At 34.8% G+C, this 6465-nt stretch overlaps 1 long non-coding RNA gene across 1 annotated transcript; it reads right to left on the bottom strand.

Moving 5' to 3' along the window:
* Window positions 1-1920: 1920 nt before the first annotated feature.
* Window positions 1921-2513, bottom strand: LOC147406111 (uncharacterized). The gene is made up of 3 exons (XR_015175764.1): window positions 2478-2513; window positions 2332-2391; window positions 1921-1987 (listed from the first exon to the last, which is right to left on the bottom strand). It is a non-coding gene; the product is annotated as an uncharacterized LOC147406111 (long non-coding RNA).
* Between the last annotated feature and the right edge of the window lie 3952 nt (window positions 2514-6465).

The raw sequence follows: 6465 nt of genomic DNA on the forward strand, positions 1-6465 counted from the left end.
ATCACTAAAAAATGACAAAATTACCAAAATACCCATAATCTTAAAACATCCCTAGAGCCCACATTACGCTTAGAAAAATCCTTTCAAACACATAAAACAACAAATCGAAATCAAATAAATCATTTCGCCAATTTTCATAGAATTCAACAAAATTATGAAAATACCCCTCATAAAGTTCACAACCATTCCACACACAAAATTTCATAAATGACACAAACCAATATTTTCATTGAATTCTTTACAAAAAATCGATTCTAAAACATCCTAAAACATCAAAAACCGACTTGAAACACAAAAAGTCTTCTCCGAGGGCAAAACGATAATTTTACTATTTTTATAATTAAAAATTTTGAAATTAATAAATAAAATATTAAATAATTAAAGTGAAACATTAATAAAATTAATTTAAAATTTTGAACTAAAAAAATCGATCAATTAGACTCTCAGGCAAAATTGTTGATGGTTGCCAAGATATTTATTTAAGGACCCCTCCATTTGGGGGTCCAAAGAATTAAAGATATAATAGAGGGGGGTTCTCCAAAAAATTAAAGTCAATCAAGTAAGACTAAAGTCAAGATATTAAAGTCAATCAAGTAAGACTAAAGTCAATCAAATAAGATCAAAAGTCAAAACCCTAATAGAGTTCTAATTAAATAATAATTCTATTTAAAAATCCTAATTAAATAATAACTCTATTTAATAGAATTCTAACTAAAATATAACTCTACCTAAAATAATTCTAATTAAAATATAACTCTACCTAAAACAATTCTAATTAAAATATAATTCTAATTAAAAGAATTATAATTAAACACTAATTCTATCTAAACAAACACTTAAAAAAATCTATAAATAGGGGTCCTCACACCCTATTTTTGTATCAAATAATAAACCCTAAGAGAAGTAGGTCAAAAAGCTTCCCTAACCTCCCATAAACCCTAATTTGAAGTACTAACTCCTTACCTAACACCCATACCTCAATTTTAGCTTGAAAAACACTTAAAAGCCCTTCAAAAACACCCAAAATACATAAAAAAATCCGAAGAATCTAGATCTAAGAAAAAAATACCTTGCCTCGGAGATCAGAAATCACATCCAAAGACAAAACGAAGCGAGGAGTACTGTACAAGTAGTTACTCTATCAGATCTGAGGGAACAAGACCGTTGTCTTCAGAAAGGTATCTATTTTTTTATTTTATTTTATTACTTAGGTCTTAACAATGTAGTTTATTTGAGAATTATTAGAGATCGACGTTTGCCAAGCAGGGTTGGTGCCTAACACCTTCCAACCCCGTAACTTGATCCCCGAACTTAGTTATTTTTTTAGCAGATTAATTATTTGTTTATTTGTTTCGAGTCTATATTCGATTCCTAGATAGTAATAACTAGGTGGTGACTCCCAAATCTCAAAGGTGAAAAGCGGATTCGCGCACTCCATGGATCGAGGGCGCTTTCAGCGCGATGCTGAAAAAAAGGGCATAGTGATAAAAAAACAAGTAATAAACTTTATTAGCTTATAACAATAAATTGTGACGAGCCCATTGTACCTGAAAAATTATCTTTTTTTGGACACATACACCAATTATTCGTTCGCCAACATCGTCCTTAAGAAAGGATATGACTTCTGCATGGTTAAACACTGCTGCACCAGCTAATGCAGCAGTGCATGCCAATCCAACATTAAGTCGAGAGTCATTCATCTGAGCTACTTCTTTAATAAATGTAAGCAGTCCCACATGGTGCACTCCAACAACCTACAACAAATATATCGAGATCAAATTCCTTACTTCCATTCAAGTTCTGCTTTATTAATGTCACAATGACAGCAACGTCGTTTCACAACTGCAACAATAGATTGTTTCAATGGTGACAAACTGAACTTAAGAAAAGACCCGACTAAGATTAAAAGGTGGACAACAAAATGTACCTCGTATGCATTTTGAAGTTTCTTCAAGGCTTCTGCAGCCTTACTAGTAGATCATTAGGTCTGGTAGATGAAAGAGTGACAATACTCAATTAGTAGATCATTAGCTAGATGGAGTGTCATCCAGAAAAATAGATGCACCATCTCCCCATCCAAATTGAAAGAGAATAATCTTGCATGATTATATTGTAAATAAATGGACTTGACCAAATGTAACTTCAACATTGAAAACATTTCAGTATCACAAGTACATGCCAAGCAGATAATTTCAACTCCATGACACTTGTAAAAATGGTCAGATATCATCGAAGTCTTTTAAAAAAAAATTGGGGTCTGCTACGTGGTTCGATATCATGTAAATTTTAATTCAATGATAGAAAAGAAATGAAACAAGATAACATGCAAACCTTGGTTTATAATAGATGGTGAACATGGTTCCGGTAGAGATGACATTTTCCCATTTTCACCTTTAAAAACCACAAACAACACCATATCAGACATGAATTGGAATTTGGTGCCACAGGAAGTGTAGGGTGTGGAGTAGATAACAAACCTGAGAAAAATAAATGCATCCCCTGCATTAAGCTTTCTGGAGCTAACAAAGACACTCCAACATGAAGTTCCCCATTTTCAATTACTCACTCTAAATCATCCACAATCAAAGAGCAAAGCTACAATCTATTAACACCAAAACAAAAATAGTTGCAAGGGAATCTAAAATGTATATAGAGGAAACTACATGTATAATAAAAGAAAAATAAACATAGATGTTTTGCCAAACAAAAAGAAAGAAATTTATGGTGGGAATCAAAATACTGGTACAAAGCACAATGACATCTCCTCAATGAGGCTAAAAATCATTATCTAGAACCTATGCTGGATAGTTATACTACAGCCATGTAATAAATAACTTGAACGCCAATTATCCAAGGAATTGCAGGGACGACTCAGATTTTCTTTCTCTTTTGTTCATTTTCTTTTCTTGATATGCAAAACATAAACCATATGTTAAGAGTTATACCCTTCTAAATATAGAGTTTTTATATGAAAACTTACAATAAATGTTAGATCACATAAAGGCCTACGTATTCTGTTATATAACTTTATAACCATTAAAAGGAAATAATAGTTATCGTGTATCCAAAATTCAAAAAATCATGAGCCGCTGTTCTAAACCCCCTAAAATCCATAAATTCATGATAATCACCATCAACAACTCAAGAATCACTTAAACATAACTGAACAATCATCAATATTAACAACTAGAGACAAAAAAAAAAAAAAGCACCAAACCCCTCCAAAAATTCAAAAATCTAAAAGAAAAATCTGAAACAATGATAACTTTATCATTAGGTGTAGAGATCAACTATAAAACTAGATCGTTGGAAGAGTAAATCAAATCAAAAACATAAAAATAAAATGCAAGAGATGCAAATCAGAGAGAAAAGGGAAGGAGAGTTCATACCAATTAGCCCTAGCTAGAGCTTCCAGAGCTAAAAATCCAACATGAAGGAGAGTTCGTATCAATTTCTAGATTCTTACAAGGGAAAATGCATACTTGGTGATTGAGTCTATGTGTGAGGTGCAAAAAACCCTAGAGATTGAGAGATAGCATACCAGAGAGCCGAGTGAGAGATCGAGTTGAATGAGAGAAGGTAAATCATGGGTGTGAGGCTTAAGAACCTTAGAGCGATGTCGATCGAGAGAGAGAGACTGTGAGGGAAAGTTATGGAGAGGTCGATCGATCGATCGATGATTGTGAGAGAGACACAGAGAGAAAGAAAGATAGTGAGAGAGAGACACAGAAGGAGAGCGAGATGAGATCGAGATAGTGAGAATGAGATCGAGCATGAGATTGGAAACATGGTCCGAAGGCTACGAAATTTGGGTATCAAAATTTGACGGGCTAGGCCCAACAATTTTTTTGGTTAAAATTAGGGATTTTCACGTAGTGTCAATGTGCTTTGTTTGTTCATGAAAGACAAGGTTGGCAGCAATGTGAAGGGCTGCCTTGTTGTCACAAAATAGTACATCAAGTTGGGAGTGTTGTATGCCAAGATCATGTAAGATGTATAGGAGCCATGTGATCTCACATTTAGTAGCCATGGCATGATATTAGCAAAAGAGTAGGAGAAAATAGATTGCTTTTTAGAATTCCATGAGATAGAAGATTCACTTAAAATGATGTAGTATCCCATGATAGTAGCTTGCCCAATCCGAACCCCAAGAAGCTTGGAGTTGCAATTAACTAGAAGATGATAGTAATTAAGATACCTTGACCAGGTGTTTGTTTGAGATAACGAATAACCTTATGGGTTGTGTCAAGATGTGGTTGACATGACGTGTGCATAAATTGACTCAGTTTGTGTAGTGGATAAATAATGTCTGGCAGTGTGATCGTGAGATATATGAGATGACGATAACTGGATGGACCCAATAAAATATTTCCATGAGAATGAGTAGATTCAAGTTTTGTTCCTTGGGAAATTTAGCAGGACTTGCTCCAATGAAACCACAATCTTCAAAAATTTATGAAGCATACTTTGTTGAAAAAGAAAAATGCCCTGATGAGAACGTGCTACCTAAATGCCAAGGAAAAAATTTTAGGAGACCAAGGTCTTTAATTTTGATTCAATCATGGAGAAAGCCTTTGAGTTTATTGATTGAGCTGATATCATTCCCAGCGACAGTCACGTAATCAACATAGACAAGGATTGTAGTGATGGAGGAATCAACAAAATGAGTGAATAAAGAATAATCAATCTTTGATTGGGTGTAGCCAGCATCAAGTAGTGTCGTATAAAACTTGGCAAACCACGTTGTTAAGCCTATTTGAGCCCATACAAAGATTTCTTAAGGTGACACATCCTAGTCTCCCCCTTACGTACAAAGTCAGGTGGAATAGTCATGTAGGACCTCTTTATCAAGATCTCCGTGGAGAAAAAAAATTATGAATGTCGAGTTCATGCAAATGCCAATTTCTTACAGTAGTAATGACAAATAAGCAACATACATTAACAAACTTCGCACCCGATGCAAATGTCTCATGATAGTCCATGCCTTCTAGATGATTATAACTTTCAATAGAGCCATCAAAGTTGTACTTGATTTTGTAAATCCATTTACAACGAATAGGAAGAGTTGAGGTATTATTGTACCCCAAATCTTGAATCTCAGTAGGCATGGCGTTACACCATTTAGGATCTTTGTCAGCTTGAGTGAAAAATTTTGATTTTGTAATGGAAGATATTGCGATAGAAAATGCACGGTGAGAAGGAGAGAGTTTATCATAAGATAAGTAATGGGAAAAAAAATTAGTAAAATTTTCTCTATTTTTCAAACATAAAATACATTGATTTTGATAAATAGATATTTTACTTAGGTAAGTCATCGAGTCCTCTCTTTGAATAAGTATGATCCATCAAAAACTTTTTTAATTTGAGTAAAATATAATTTTTTGATTGAGAACATGTCGAATATGTCCATATTTGTGAATAGTTGAGTACCTTTTTTTTCTTTTTTCTTTTTTACTTATTATGGGAATCCCGATCCTTCAGGTGCCACTAATCCCACAGTCATACACACCGCCCCCTCAAAAAGTCCTATGTGCAAATAGTTAAGTCTAGGGTCAACCGGACCATAGAGGGTAGCCCAGAGGAATTCATTGCTTTGTAGGGTTTTGAACACTTGACCTACCTTCCTAAGGAGCTTATCAAGGCTCAGCTTGCCAGTGAACCTTTAAGGTTAAATAGTTGAGTGAGTTATTTTAAGGTGATATCTAACCGATTCAACTGGCGAGTTGGCTCCTGAAGGGTTAGTAGACTTTATTTCATTTCTCCCTTGGATTCAAGGTCGTGGGTCCCAAATTATAGGGTGGGTCAAATTGGTAATAGAGTCGAAGACAACTCTTCATGTTTGGTGGGGAGATTGTCATAGCCTCATTGATGCACAATTGGCTAGATGTGTAAAAAGCTACAGAAACCGAGGGGTCGAAGTTAAGCCGTGACTTTGCATGGTGTAATGGCAAGGGGAGTGTGATTTGTCCCACATTAGACGTAAGAACGTTCATAACTTGGATTATAAGGACAAATCAAATCCTATTATGACACAATGCATTTTAAAGTTGTAAGAAATTTGATCCAAAGCGGATTATGTTGTATAGTTCTGGGCTTGAGACGTTACACACTCCGCTCAAAATTACATTACTCAAACTAACCCAAGCTATGTAATTTTAGAAGCTTAAGCTCGAGTTGAGGGTTCTACCACTTGGATTGAGGTTGTGTTTACCCATCAACCCACCCCAATTGCCACCCTATTTAAAACTTGGGGCAACATGGCACTAACCAAGTTTAATTTTAGATGCAAATCCTTTAGGGTTGGTCAACAATATGAGTTGAACGAAAAAAGGATATGCCACATGACATATTTTGTACAAGGTAGTGGGTATTTTAACTTTTAAGGCATACTTCCATGGGAATCATTGAAATACCCAAGGTTTCGAGACCAAAACTTTGGAGTAGACAGCCCGGTCAAAAATTTTG

The sequence above is a fragment of the Akebia trifoliata genome, chromosome 3 (genome assembly GCF_017979445.1).
Source record: "Akebia trifoliata isolate Shusen 1 chromosome 3, ASM1797944v1, whole genome shotgun sequence".
NCBI classification, from domain to species: Eukaryota; Viridiplantae; Streptophyta; class Magnoliopsida; order Ranunculales; family Lardizabalaceae; genus Akebia; species Akebia trifoliata.